Source organism: Parasteatoda tepidariorum, chromosome 10 (genome assembly GCF_982258835.1).
Source record: "Parasteatoda tepidariorum strain Cologne lab strain chromosome 10, Ptep-v5.0, whole genome shotgun sequence".
In the NCBI taxonomy this organism is placed as follows: domain Eukaryota; kingdom Metazoa; phylum Arthropoda; class Arachnida; order Araneae; family Theridiidae; genus Parasteatoda; species Parasteatoda tepidariorum.
The window spans coordinates 16,555,464-16,571,937 of NC_141764.1; the positions used below are offsets into that span (position 1 = coordinate 16,555,464).

At 26.8% G+C, this 16,474-nt stretch overlaps 1 long non-coding RNA gene across 1 annotated transcript in view; it reads right to left on the reverse strand.

The window, feature by feature from the left end:
* The window catches only part of LOC147802184 (uncharacterized), a 163,981-nt gene that overhangs the window by 68,549 nt on the left and 78,958 nt on the right, over positions 1 to 16,474 (reverse strand). The window contains exon 3 of the long non-coding RNA XR_015429616.1: positions 3,240 to 3,273. This is a non-coding gene — a long non-coding RNA (uncharacterized LOC147802184). The remainder of the gene's footprint in view (positions 1 to 3,239; positions 3,274 to 16,474) is intronic.

A 16,474-nucleotide genomic window follows, 5' to 3' on the forward strand; every position in this document is an offset into this window, starting at 1 on the left:
CGGCTGCCGTATTTTTGCCCATCCCCTAGTCTCAAAATACCATCAAACTTATTAAGACTTCGCATGAGATGGGGCTTTACATTTTTGAGACTTCCCGTTCCCGAAATATAAATCCTTCAAAGGCAAAACCCATTTATATGAGAGACTTTTTTCTCCTTTTTCTCCGGATTTAAGGATTTTTTTCTTCTTTTTATACACATTTGAGTGGTTATCTTTTCTTCTTTTTTTCTTTAAAAAAGAATTTCGAAGTATATAAAGGTTTTCAAACTCTTGCTGAAGTTTTTCTTTATGATGGTTGAAGAACTTAAATTTTTAAGGATTTTAATTGTTCAGTTCATATAATTCTGTATTACTAAACCAAAACAAAAAGTTTACTTACATCTAATTTTTAAAAAATTGTAACAAATAAAAAAAAAAAAGATTGTTAGTGTTTATCATATTGTGTTTTTTGAAATAATAAGGAACTTGAGTTATAAGGAAGTTAAAAATATTAATACAATGAAACATTTTAGGATCTTTTTATGGAATACGTTTTAAACATAGATGTAACAATCCATTACATTATTACATAAATTAATTTTTTAAAGAATTGCACATTTTTGAAGAAAAAAAATTTTCTTAATTCATAATTTTTCCTTAATTTACCTTAGAAAAAATCCACGATAATTATAAATGATAATTAAAAAATTGTAAGCAGTAATGACATTTTTGAGTGTGAAACAGAAACATATATTTTCTAATAAAGTAAAAAAAGTATCCTCCAATTTACAAAAAGAATATGGTTAAAACGATGACTACTCAAACATTTAGTAAAATCGTGATTATTTTTAAGATAAGACCTTTTTAGTTCGGATTAAATGTTTGATATAATTATAAATGATAATTAAAAAATTGTAAGCAGTAATGACATTTTTGAGTGTGAAACAGAAACATATATTTTCTAATAAAGTAAAAAAAGTATCCTCCAATTTACAAAAAGAATATGGTTAAAACGATGACTACTCAAACATTTAGTAAAATCGTGATTATTTTTAAGATAAGACCTTTTTAGTTCGGATTAAATGTTTGATATAATTATAAATAATAATTAAAAAATTGTAAGCAGTAATGACATTTTTGAGTGTGAAACAAAAACATATATTTTCTAATAAAGTAAAAAAAGTATCCTCCAATTTACAAAAAGAATATGGTTAAAACGATGACTACTCAAACATTTAGTAAAATCGTGATTATTTTTAAGATAAGACCTTTTTAGTTCGGATTAAATGTTTGATATAATTATAAATGATAATTAAAAAATTGTAAGCAGTAATGACATTTTTGAGTGTGAAACAAAAACATATATTTTCTAATAAAGTAAAAAAAGTATCCTCCAATTTACAAAAAGAATATGATTAAAACGATGACTACTCAAACATTTAGTAAAATCGTGATTATTTTTAAGATAAGACCTTTTTAGTTCGGATTAAATGTTTGATATAATTATAAATAATAATTAAAAAATTGTAAGCAGTAATGACATTTTTGAGTGTGAAACAAAAACATATATTTTCTAATAAAGTAAAAAAAGTATCCTCCAATTTACAAAAAGAATATGATTAAAACGATGACTACTCAAACATTTAGTAAAATCGTGATTATTTTTAAGATAAGACCTTTTTAGTTCGGATTAAATGTTTGATATAATTATAAATAATAATTAAAAAATTGTAAGCAGTAATGACATTTTTGAGTGTGAAACAAAAACATATATTTTCTAATAAAGTAAAAAAAGTATCCTCCAATTTACAAAAAGAATATGATTAAAACGATGACTACTCAAACATTTAGTAAAATCGTGATTATTTTTAAGATAAGACCTTTTTAGTTCGGATTAAATGTTTGATATAATTATAAATAATAATTAAAAAATAGTAAGCAGTAATGACATTTTTGAGTGTGAAACAAAAACATATATTTTCTAATAAAGTAAAAAAAGTATCCTCCAATTTACAAAAAGAATATGATTAAAACGATGACTACTCAAACATTTAGTAAAATCGTGATTATTTTTAAGATAAGACCTTTTTAGTTCGGATTAAATGTTTGATATAATTATAAATAATAATTAAAAAATTGTAAGCAGTAATGACATTTTTGAGTGTGAAACAAAAACATATATTTTCTAATAAAGTAAAAAAAGTATCCTCCAATTTACAAAAAGAATATGGTTAAAACGATGACTACTCAAACATTTAATAAAATCGTGATTATTTTTAAGATAAGACCTTTTTAGTTCGGATTAAATGTTTGATATAATTATAAATGATAATTAAAAAATTGTAAGCAGTAATGACATTTTTGAGTGTGAAACAGAAACATATATTTTCTAATAAAGTAAAAAAAGTATCCTCCAATTTACAAAAAGAATATGGTTAAAACGATGACTTCTCAAGCATTTAGTAAAATCGTGATTATTTTTAAGATAAGATCTTTTTAGTTCGGATTAAATGTTTGATATAATTATAAATGATAATTTAAAAATTGTAAGCAGTAATGACATTTTTGAGTGTGAAACAGAAACATATATTTTCTAATAAAGTAAAAAAAGTATCCTCCAATTTACAAAAAGAATATGGTTAAAACGATGACTACTCAAGCATTTAGTAAAATCGTGATTATTTTTAAGATAAGACCTTTTGAGTACGGATTAAATGTTTGTTTTAATGTTAAAAGTTTGTTAATTAAATCTTAATTAAATGTTTGTTTTAAACTTGCTAGATCATATTAGTAACTGTAATTCTGATTATTATATGTGTGGGGAAAGACCATTAGACAATGCCAACCATCATCTATCAAGAGGTACCTCAAAATTGGATCAGGTTAGCATGTCTTATATACTAGTTAATTGATGCTTAATAATCGTAGTGGTAGTTACGCCACATATCTATAATTACTAAGAGTCATCTGAAACATTTTAGATGAAGGCACTACTAAAGAAAGAGGAATCTCTCTAACTTAAGACAAACTTTATTTAAAATGTCATTTTACGTTACAATATTATATTATAGGAAACTACTTTAACAGAACAAGCTTTAAATTTTACTACCTTAACTAATTCAACATTTACATAAATTCGTCTGATAAAATAATTGTTATTAAAATAAAACAATACTTAATAAATAATTATATGCATTGACATAACATAATTGTTTTTGTTTTTGTCACACAGTAAATTAGAAACAATTTAAAATACATACCAATAAACGTTAAGACAACGCCAGCTTCATTAATCTGTAATTATTTAAATAAAAAAATTATTAATAAAAGATTAATAAATACATTAAAACAAGATAAAATACTTAGTTTTCGAATTAGGAGAATAAAATAGAAGATGTGTTGTTTTGGTAAAATGTGCTGATTTGGATACTTGGATTTTGCTATGAACATATTAGGGGGACCGGAAAGTAATGTCGTGTCGGTGCAATGTGATGTTTGTTATCAAGATTTTATTTTTAATCAATAATGTATTCACCCTCGTGAGCAACAAACTGTCAATGCAGGATTGAATTGATCGAAAAAAATGAATTGGTTTTCAAGACTAACGAATACTTAATGCGCCGAAACGACGTTACTTTCCGGTCTCCCTCACACATTGAAAATTATTACTGAGTTAGGTCGAGAGCTTTTTCCACATTAAAACTGAGTTGATAACTAGCAAACCGGATTTCTAACCTACAAATTAAGTTGATAACTAACAAGTTGGGTTTATAAGCAGTAACAATTAGGTTAATAAACATCAAATTAAAGAAAATTAATGAATTCCTTATTTACATCAAGCTACTACATCTATAGAAGAAAATTAATGAATTATCTATCTACATCTTACTACTACAGAAATCGTGAGAGTTCAATTTTCTTGGAAATTTATATCTTTTACAATTCATAAACATTAAGTTTAAAACTCATTATATTGAGCTTTGTCGAAAGATTGCAAACGTTATAATTAAGTTGATTACGATCAAATTGTCTTGATAATCGAAAAATTAGGCTGATAAACAGCAAATATTGGGAGAGATAACAGATTAGAATAATAAATAATAAATTCATTCGATCAACTTGGGCTCATAACCGACAAATTGGTTGATATCCCAAAAAAAAGTTGTGCTGATTAATATTAAATTAAATTGATAAACACCAAATTGAAAATATTAACGCATTCGGAATTTATTTATCAGCATTTTACTACTACTTTGATAAACAATAAACAAAAAGAATGAAAAATCAAAGATTTTTTTTATTTATAGCTCATCTTACTAAACAAATAATTTAAAATGTATTTGGTTTTTATTACATTTTGAATGAGAGTTTATGACTGATATAATGTGCTAAATGGTTTTGATGAACAGTAATCTAAATGAATGAAGAATTAATAAATTTTTCATTTGCTTATATCTCCTCTGACTGTACACATAATTTAAAATTTATTTGGTTTTTATTGATTTAAACAAATTTATATGATTGTTATAGCATTCTAAATGGTTTTGATAAACAAACTAAATTAATGATTTTTTTAATTTGGTTATATCCTATCTTACAATCCACATAATTTAAAGTAATATTTGGGTTTTTTTTACATTTGAATAAGAACCTATGACTGATATAAATTGCCAAATTGATTTGACAAACAAGGAAAAAAACAAAGAATTAATTAAGTCTGAATTTATTTACTTGCATACCTTAATCAAGAGAGATTTTAGCGTTTTTGCATTTTGTTAAAGTGCTCTTTTTGCGAGCAATTTTTTCTAATTTTGAACAAAAAGCTATGTCTATAAGAGCAAAAATTCGTTCGATTTTTACAAGAAAACTGTTTACGAGAAAGTAGAAATTTTATTGATATTGATGTAGTCCTATCTCCGATTGAAAATAAGTGAAAGGTTTTTGATTCAATTGTGTGAAAAAGGAACATATATCTTTTACCTCAATTACCAAAACATTGAGACCAGTCTTTTTCTCGCGAATACAGAGCTAATGTTTTTCGGTAAGAAATAAAAGCTAGCTCAATATTATTAGCCTTAAAACATCAGTAATGCAATCGCTTAACAGCTTTTAAAACAACTTTTTCTGTTGTTCTAAAATGTTGTCTTTTTTTCTCTTTTTTTTTTTCACCAATTCTATTTTACGCAGATAGTTTTTCACCTGAAAACAATATTCCAAAGTGGAATTCAATTACTCCCCCGGAAAGCGAAAATTTCTTCCCATCCTTTTGTTCATTCGAATATTTTTTTTTTCTTTTCGCAGACGATATTGCATTTCGAAAATAAGTACAAACAAACGATTTTGTTCTTTTTCTCGTTTGGCAACGAGCGAGAGCTTTTTTGAGCACAAAAGGAAAACAAATGCCCGTTATTTGGCGAGCATTTTTTCCGCCAAATCATAGTCTAATAGAGATTAATGCGGATATTATTCCGCTTCTTCCTACTAAACTATTTCTTCTATTCTTCCTAATGGCGACAGCTCCTTTGTTTGCCTTTGTAAAGATTCTAACAAGATAGGAAACAGAGATACGGACGATGAAAAAGAGCAGGTGCTTTTCCTTTCCCTAGTCTCTCCGTTTTCTATTACATACTACAAAGTGCATGGGTAACGTCTTAAATAACGTTGAACAGTAACGAAAATTCCAGCATTCTTTATTAATTGGCGTTTCTATCATAACCTAAATATATGATCATCATAACAAAGAATTTTCTTTTATATTCTTTAGGTGGTACTGCGGAAGATAATGTAGTACATCTTTGAATACAATTCTAATTTTATAATAAGATAGATTTATTTTACATTCTACTTCTGTAATAAGATAGGTACATGAAAAATTCTAAATTTGATTTATATATTCGATTTTTAACATAGCAAGTCTCGACAGGAATCAAACTTCTTGTAAATAAATTTAAAATTCTAATCAAACTATAAAATACAATTAACTTTGGTTAACAGAAAAAAATTTATTTCATTTCATTTCATTTAAAACTAATAATTTAGCTGTTTAGCCTTGTTTAAATTACTTGCATTCTTCGAGGGAAAAAAAACGTTAATTTTTATCGTTAGCTGTGTCAAAATACTTTAAGGAACCTGTTATACAGGGATCCCTGTTATTGTAATGGATCCTATACCCAGACCCAAGCCATTGGAATCAAAATTAACGAAGAAGAAGCTTTGAGAAATGTATTCATGTTAATTACTAACGTGTCTGTGTAGAAGAGTTTTTCCCAACATGGTAAAAATTCTTTAGTATGGTAATTCTTTAGAATAAAAAAAGCTTTTGATTATTTTATTTTTTTACTGCAGCAACACTTAACTTGTGGGAAAAAAATATTACTTTAAATTTAATTAATTAATTACAAATTTATTAATATAGAATTTCAAACATAAATATTTGCGAGTTATTAAGAAATTTCAAAGAAAAATATAATTTATAATTCGGTTCCTGATTCAACTCATAACATTTAATCTAGAGATTTCCATTATGAATTGTATAAATCTTTTCAAACTTGTTGAAATCCTAGTTAGGCAGTGTTTCCCATTGAAATTTAAGTATTTTTAGGATTTCAATTGATAATTTTCAAAAAAGATAAGATTATTATTCTTATTCATTTCTAGAAAATTAATTTAGAGACATTCTTTAAAACAAAATTGATTTATTAAAAATTTTTAAAAAATTTTGATCCTGTCATTTTGTATTTAAAAAAAGAAAAAGAAAAGCAATTAACGATTTCCTAAACATCGTAACACTTAAGCCATGAGTTTCTATTATGAAGTACTGTAAAACTTGTGTAAGTTGACCACTTGTGGTGCATTGTTTTAGTGGTCAACTTAGACAAGTGGTCAACTTATAGAGGGGGTGGGTCATTGTTTACTTTTTCGTTTCCTAAATCATGTTGCTATACATTTACATTTTTTTTTTTTTACCTGACTTAAAAATTTTATTCAGAAAATACGCAAATGAATACCCTAAGAAATGTGTTTAAACCTGAATGAACTTCAATTTGATACAGATAATTCTAATATTTAACTAATTTTTTTTAAAAAAATTATTTCGTTATTTATGCATGTGAAGTGTTTAATAAGTATAATTTCTTAAAATATCAGAACACGAAAACATGTAATTTGAAAATTTTAACAAGATAAAATTATTTGAACACTTTAAAATTTATTTACTACACTTAAAGATCAAAGACCATAAATAAAGGATCAAAGCATATTTCAGAGCATTCACTTATTCAAATGCTCACTATTGCAACTGGAAGAGCAACTTTTCAACTAACACACCTGTTTTCAATGAACGGATGAAAGAAATGGTCAAAAGCTGACCCCTTACAGTTTCCCCTGAGGGTCAACTCACAAAAGGGTTTAGATTAGCTTTTTACACTATTTCACCAAACAAGTGAAATTTTAACATACATTGCAAAAATGACTGAAAATTTTCTGAATTTTTTTTCTTATGAGGGTTTTGGAATAGAATTTCATAATACTCCTAGACAAAATTGAATTATTCCAGTGGTCAACATACAAGATAGACAGGTGGTCAAGCTACAAAGGTTTTGCTTCCTTATATTATATAGGAAAAATTCCGTTCTTGGTAATTGAGGTCAACTTATGCAGATGCCCAACTTACAAGGGTGGTCAACTTGGCAGGTTTCACTGTATGTTAATGTATCAGAAGTTTACAAATTTAAGATCCCGACTTTGTGCTTTTTTTTCTTCTTTTATCATCAAAGAAATATTCCTTAGCATCTTTAGAAGAAAGACACATTTTTTAAAAAAACCAATTCTAGCATTAAAAACCAAAATATATAGTATATTTTCCTTTAATAATGGTTTACTGAAAAGTCTGCCTTTCAAAATCATAGTTCTTATCACCACACATTTGAAGGGGAAAAAAATACAAAACCAAGAAGTATAATTTATCAAATAAATAGTTCTTTTACCATGTTCAAAGGTATCATCATAAAATTACCAAATTTTATTGAATATTGTAAAACCATAGTTCATTTTTATTTTTACAAAAATCATTTCCAGAGCATTTCGATAAAATTTACTGGGTTTTTTGGTGCCCCATAGAGCCAGAAATGCGATCAATTTTTCCATATTCTTGATTTTCATAATCTTTTTCATTCTAAACACTATAAAAGACATTATCCAGAACAAAGTTATAAAAATAAATTATTAATGATTTTTTTCAAAAATATTTTTTTTACTTTTCAGCCCAGATTTAAAACAAATATTTTTTGATTCTTAAGGCCTTTTTGGGATTTTAGTAAATAATACTTTCTTTTTATTAACATTATTTTTTTTTTTTACTTTACGGTATTTAATTAAAAATCCTTTAATAGTAATTCATACAAGTCAGGCCAATCTTTTAATGTGATGGGGTACTAACTGTTATCTATTTCTAATTATTTTCAATTAATTACGACTGTATTTCCTTAGAACAAAATTAAGTTGTTTTTTATTTTGCTTAAAATCATTAATTTACGCCAATGTTTTAACTTTAAGAAGCGAGATCATGGTAATTTAATTTTTATCATTATTATAATTATTAAATTTTGAAAAAGTTTCATTTACAATTCTTCTCGATTTTACACCTTATTTTTTTTACCAAAAGATTTTTTTATCACATTCTTAATTTCTTAAAACAATTTATTTCTATTTATTCTGCAGCAATCAATTTATGGATTCATTTTGCAAACAATATAAATCTAGTCTAAAATTTATAAATTAAGCAATCAATAACCAAAAAATGTTTCTAAATAAATAAAACAAAAATATTCTTCAATTGATTTATTGTACAACATTTTATTTATAGATCCTTTTCGTTGTAAATAATATAAATCTCGTCTGAAATTTCAAAATTAAGCAATCAACCCAATAAATTCCAATAAAATTACTAAAAAAATAATTAATAAAAATATCTTTTTATATGATTTATTTTACAGCATTTAATTTATTTATCATTTTTTTTTAAAAAATATAAACCTAGCCTAAAGTTTATAAACTAAGCAATTAAAAAAAATTACTAAATAAATACGATTTATGGATCTTTTTTGTTGTAAAATTATGAACAATATTAACTCAGTTCACAAAGATAAATTTTCGTTGGACTTATTCTATATCAATTAATTTATGGATTCATTTTGTTGTAAATAATAATAATTTATAAATATAAAGTAGACAAAGCAAAAAAATGCAAAATAAATATTTAAAAAATAATAATAATATTTCAAATAACAATAATAATTCTAATAATAAAAATAATAATAATTCTTCGGATATATTCAACAAAGTTTCATCTATGGATGCATTTAAATGAATATATTATCCTAGCTCTGAAATAATTCAATCAAAATTTATAAATATGAAATAGAATCATAAAACAATACAACACGCATACAAAGCACAAATCTTTTCCAATATTATAAACAATACAGACATCCCCATTCCAAAGAATACAAGATTAAATTCTCCACACTAAATGATGAAATGTTAATACATTTAAAATAAAAAGACCAATCCTGCCAAAAACAATATTTTGGCGCAAATTCCTTTTCTTTCTTGGCTCTTTTCGTTTCTTTTGTTTATGTATATTTGTATTTGCTTCTTCGCGAATGTTTACTTTTATGATAAGAATGTTTTGTTCGATTCCTTGTTCACGAGTGATATGAGGATTAGCAACTGCTCAAATATCTTAACAGCTTGTACAAACATGAATTTTCAGGTCATCGCATTAAATATGTGAGTAAACAAACAAAACTCGTTTAAAGTATTATTTGTACAGCAATAACAGAAAGGAAAGATTTTTAAAACATATAAAGCATAGAGTTTAAGGCAATAAATTTAAAAATATCGCTGATTTTTCTTTATTTTTTGCACTTTTTCCCTTTACTGTGATACAGTTTGTTTATTAACATATTTATTATATATTTTATATTTAATATACTTAAGCTTACTATACCTACTACTAATACTATTTAGTTTAAAATAATTAACGAAAGTAGTAATTGCAGCGAATTGTCAACTTGTAGTGGCTTCATTTTAACGACAGCTTACAACAAATACTTTTATAACGATAATTTGCTATAATTTTGCTTTAAAAAATTTAGGTTTAGTGTTTAAGGGTGTGAAATGATTGTATTTTTTCCCTGACCTGATTAATATCACCAAAACAAATTGATTCCAAATATAAACTATTATAAACACTTTTCTACAAATGAAAACCGAAAAGTTCTTTTTTTTAATACCTTACTCAGCTGTCAATTATTAAGCTTCTGCTTACAAAATTAACCCCTTAAACTACAATACTCCTTTAACCAATAATTTTACGTCAATTAGTTAATTTATGAGTGGGAACATAATATTAATTCATTATTATAGTATTTCCCCTCAGTTAGAAAAACATTCTGATTCCTCAACTTATAATTGCATATCAATTAGTTCATGAATGAAAAAAATAATATTAATTGTTTATTATTGGACTTTCATTCATTTAAAGTTCAACATGCTACATTCCTTGGCACAGGGTATTAAAAAACACTATTTTTTAGTTGAGGCATGTCTGAAGACATCGTTATAGTAAATGTATTTGATGCAAATTGAAAAAAAGTATACCTCATATAATTAAATTTAAATAAATGTAATTATAATTAAACTATATACAATAAAGCATGAAACTCGTTGTTTTTGAAAAGCGTAATTTCAAAAACAACTAGTTTTGATCTTTAAAATTGCATATAGCTAAAATTTAAATACATTTAAATAAATTAGTTAAATATTTTTTTCAATTTACATTAAATACACTTACGCATGGTTATAATAATGTTTTATTTCTTGTTTATAGTATCGTTACAAATCGTTTTTGCTACTCATCAAGACTTTAATAAAAAAATATTTAATTTTTCTTCTGCATAACATTGTACAAGAAAACAAAATACTACATTATTACCTTTTGAAGGTAAAAGTTAAAACTTATGAATTAAGTTTTTATAAATATGTCTTTACATTGAAAATTACAACCTTTTCAAAAGATTTTCAACAATTATATTTCAGCAACTCATTGAAGTAAAATTTAAATAATTCCATATGATGACCACGGCAAAGGTCAAATTTTACTTTAAAATGTCGAAAGATGTTCAGACGAACAATACGTTCAACATAAATGGAGAGATTTACCTAAGTGCATTATTTTTCCAAATGTTGTAATATTTTTTTTAGTGTTAATGTATACAATTCCAGCAAAGCTTCTAACTTTGCTACATAGCTTATATAGAGTTCATCACTTATCTAAAATTTCTGATTCTGAATTTTGATTTAAAATTTTTTTCTAAAACTTCATCACCTTTGAATTACAATTTTTTGGAAGAATTTCCAGAAATATATTTCAACCATTTAATAAAACGAAATTTAAATAATTCAAGAGGAATACCGTAGAGATCGAATTTAACTTTAAAAAGTCATAAGACGTTCCAACGTGCATTACTTTCATCATAAACAGCAAGATATATCTACTGTACATAAATTTTTCAACGTTAATGTACAACTCAATTCCAACAAAACTTCTAACCTTGTTAGATGATAATCCAATAAAAAAGGACCTTCCGAAGGCAAGTCCCGACCGCAAACAGTTACTTAAGCAAATGAAAGTATAGCTGGGACTTAAGTCCAGGTTGGATCTGCAACCTCACGTACCTTTCAAACTTTTTTTTGCTCTTTTTTTTTTTACGTTCTTTCTTTCCCATCCTTGTTCTTAGATTCCAGAATGATTCAAGAGACTCACGTCCGTATTCAGAATCCCCAAAAGTAGCAGAAGAGCATACCTACTCCTGGGGAAAAAAAGAAAAAAAAAAAAAAAGGAAAAAGAACACACACGCAGAAATTGACTAGTGAATTATTGACAAAGTCAGACTCTCTCGGCAAACTTTTTCTCCCGGAAATCCCTAAGGCAATATCTGGAGAAAGGAAAAAGAGAAAGCAAAAAAGGGAAAAGGAAAAAATCGGGAAAAAAAGGAAAACTCCGGAGGCTCCATTTTCTGCTCGTGTTCTGCCAAATAATTAAGTACCCAATCGATTAATTGATCACCTTCACCAAACAGTAAAGAAAGATTTTTGCCCGGGTACAAGAGAAGAAACTTTTTTCGGGAAAAAAAGGGGCCAGGAGATGTATAGTCTCCCGAATCCCGGGCCCTTACCCCAGTGGCCATCAATTCTGAGGAAAGAGGGGGCTTATCGCTCGGAAATGACTCGCAGGCAGGGGCTTTTGCGGTCGAGGGGCCTCTTAGGTGCCAGGAAGAAAAAGAGGCCCTTTTGCCCATTAACCATGATGCGGGATATCATTAAGGTTCCTTCGATTAGAACTTTCTTGCTGCCGTTCTATGAATAAACAGGTGTGGTATTTTGCTTCGAAGATGTATTTATATGGTCACTGGAAGTGTTGTTTTTATTTGCGCTACTGGCTAAGTTTCATTTTTGCTATTTTTTTTTTTTTCATTTAATATTCTCCATAAATATGAAAGCGCCTTCAATAAATTAATGGTTATAGATTGAAAAGTAATATTATGTTAACATGATAGTTAACTGATGTTAAATTGTTGATGATTTTAATAGGTACAATAAAATAGAAAAAATGGGTTTAAATGAGTATCTTCATATTTGCATTTATATTTTTAAAGTGCTGGAAGCAAATACTGTAATTTATTCTATTAATTAATTATAAATCAGGACACTTTAATAAGATAAGGAAAGTTATTCCTTACAACGAATTAAAAGGTTGAGAAAAAAAACTTTGAAAACATAAATAATGAGATTCATTCAAACCTATTTGTATTTTGATATTACCAGGCACATTTTTATCAATAGGATAAAATGGCATGGACCACGCAATAGAATTGATACAATAGGTTGCTTTAACTGATGAAATAAAAGTGAAAAGATATATTTAAAAGTAGATACAGTTAGAAGAGTGAAAGCATTTGTAGATGACAAATAAGAAACAAAAATTTAGTGATTTTGAAATATTTGATAATTGTGGTGCAACCGCGAGATCATTAAGTATGGGTTCTGTTTGATGATATGAAAAGTGTCCCAGAAATCAAGGTTGGAACATAAGATGCATTTGTAAATAATATGGAATGAGACATACTCTAACCCGTGACCTTCAGTTGTTTTGTATTTTGTATATTACTGTGGTATTTCATGTATGAAAAAAAAACTTTTTTTTACACCTATCTAATGTTCTATTGTTTTTTTAATCTATTTCTAATTTGTTAAATTTTAATTAAAACTTGTTATTATAGATAATAGGGAAAAATAGGGACTCTAATGTTCATGGTGCCTTATGATTCAAATGGTTTCTACGAACGGATGCTACACCGAGAAAAGATATCAGAAAATAAAAGAATATAATAATACTAAAATAAATTAAAAATACCAAAATATGGTAAAATTTAACGCATTTCTGACTCTGGCAACATCAGAAAGCTTGTTTCTTTTACCTGAGCGTTTTGGTGACGATTTTGATGAATACCTGATAAAATATGGCTAAAATTGATAATTTTATTATGATACTTTGTAGCATGACGTAAGAACCATTTATCCTGCTGCATTTACTTTCCTGTTGTTTTTTTTTTTTTTTTTTTTACAAAATTTGAGGTAATAAGAACTATATTTTTTAAAACCAGAATTTGCAGTGAACGATTCCATATGAACTGAAAAATTACCAAATGTACAGTCCAATGACCATTTGTTTTTTATCAACCATATTTTTTTTACTTATTTATTTATTTTACCAGAAATGTCATTACCATACAGTATGTAATTTTACAAAAATTGTATTCTTTTTCTTTAAAATACTCAACAATTCAAAAATCCAGTGCCATGTTATCGCGCTGTAGATAAAATTTCATGGCACCTGCGAGCAAAAGTCTCAAATGCTCGATATTTTTACTAATCTATTTAGAATTGAAAATTTATATAAAAAATTTTACAATAAAGTGAATGTTTAAAATCAACTTTCTGAATAAAACTAAAACACGTTATCATTACTCAAAGAACTGTCGTTATTATAGAAATCGCTTTCATGATACATTTTTCAGTTTTCTACGCTGAGAAAGAGGCAAATATAATAGATTATTTACAATTATAATAAACTAAAACTAGTAGTAATGCAATTATTTTAAAATTCAAACAAACTTGGATAATTAACAATAAATTTAACAAATGAGAATGTAGTAAACAGAACTCAGCATCGTAAACAAAAAGAAAAGAAGAAATCCAATTCCTTACAATAGAGACATGAAAACTAAGTAAATTCGAGATATCTCAAAAGGACATAAAATATGACTAAATTAAAATCTATGGCTAAAGCCTTGCAGTGACATGAATTAGTAACTTCAGCTAAATATGAGTCTACGACTAATAACCTAGAATTAATTAACGTTCCCCAACTCCGAAACTACTCATCGGAGACTAAGAGTTACAATAATTAAGCGTCAAATGAATCATTGAAATTATTTGACTTATTCAATACCCGAGACTATTCAAGAGTAGCTAGATAGTAGTTTTAAACTAACAGGAAAATAGTAATTCATTTAAATAAGTTTTAAAACAATCTGAACTTTAATAATTTTAAATGAAAGTTCTTTTAAGAACTTATATGTTAAAAGAAACTTTATTATATTTTCTAGGAGTTAAATAATTGTTAAGATAAAAATTTGAAATCATCATTTCTATTTATTTCGTTAGTTGATTTGCTTGGTTCTATCGACGTGCCTTCACAATTAATTTAAGCACAAGTTTAAGCTTGGTGGTTAAGGTTGCATGGAAACAAAGTTGCATAAGACTAACATTGGTGGCTATGGTGATAATGGGACGAAGACAGGTTTTTAATGCTCTGATAGTAAAAAAAAAAAAAAACTTTTCATTCACAGTTTTATTAAACTCATTTTAGAAAGGGAATTTTAAAATTTTTTCAATGTTTTTTTTCTATTATTAAAAGCATTTTCGTAACAAAACATATATTAAACTCTAAATTTGATTTTTTTAAATACATATCTGTAAAAATTTTGAAAGGCCCTTTATAAAAATTTTTAAATGTTAGAAGAATTCAAACGGGAAAAAAATTTAAAACTGATTCAATGTCATAGAAAAACATTTCAAATTTGGTTATTTAACTATAAGGCAGGATAAAAAAATGTCCAGCTCCCATTAAAAAAGATGTCCCACAGTGGAAAAACAGTAAGACACGGTTTTCCAGTAGATTTCTGAAATGTGGAATCCCTAGCTGCTGTTAGTGATGACCCGAGGATGCTCGGTATCGGTCCTCGTTAAACTGTTCTATCATAAAGTGCTTGACGTCCTGTGAGGATCTTCGAATACCAAGATGGGGAGCCACGTCCTCTGGAAAAGGATTGAAATTATGATGGCATGTCTTTAGATCATCCTCAGGAATGTTTCTAGACAGTCACCAATTGTGAGTTGCGGTAGCTCAGGGGATAGAGCTCACACTTCAAAATGAGGTGCCACAGGTTCCAACCCCTGCAATCCAACACGAATTCCGCACCCGGCTCGCACAGACCACAGTGCTAGATGGATCGTGGGTTAGAGTCCTCTTGCCGTCTCGCTAAGCGTGCAAAATTTTCGTGGATTTTCTCTCCGTGTAACGGAAATGTGAGTTAGTTTTATCAAAAATTCCTTCATGGAAGCAAATTTCTTCAAATACTTGATCCAGGAGTTCCCTTGTCTTCTGGATTAAATTCAAAATTACAAAGCTACGGAGTTGAACATTGGTAGTCGTAAACTCATAATCAGGTCTACCGTTCTATTGTTGGTTAAAAAAGTAAATAAAATAGCACACTGTGTAGCTTCAATGTGTCGTAAATAAAGTGGTACAACTTCTCCTTAAAATAAAGATTTATTCTTACAGATATAAATCATGATTTCAGTTTTTCATTAGTCATTTTAAACAAACAAAAAAAAAGTGGACTACATATCAAAAATATTTCTTTTTTAAATATTAAAATAATAATTTCAAAGGAAATTGATTCTAGAACAGGGTAACCATTTTGAATGAAAAGCAATCGACGAACCTCAATCGTAAAATAAATAGTATTGTGCAATCATATGTAATGCAACGTTTATTCTTATTAAAATTATAAAGGTTTATGACTTTACTAGCTACAAAAAAAATCGATAAATTACTAGTTAACTATAACATTAAAATACATATTAGGAAAATATTAGTTTCATATGAAAATTAATCCCGACAACATCCATTTACTTAAAGCAATCGATGATAGGTTTAAATAAATAAAAGTTATTAAAAAATAATAAAAGTTATTTTAATACTTGAATTTAAATTATTAATTAATACAGCAATAAACTAGGATACTTGCTTGTTGCTAAAAAAAAAATTTAAGATTTGTATCTCGCTTTATTAAAAAATTATTGT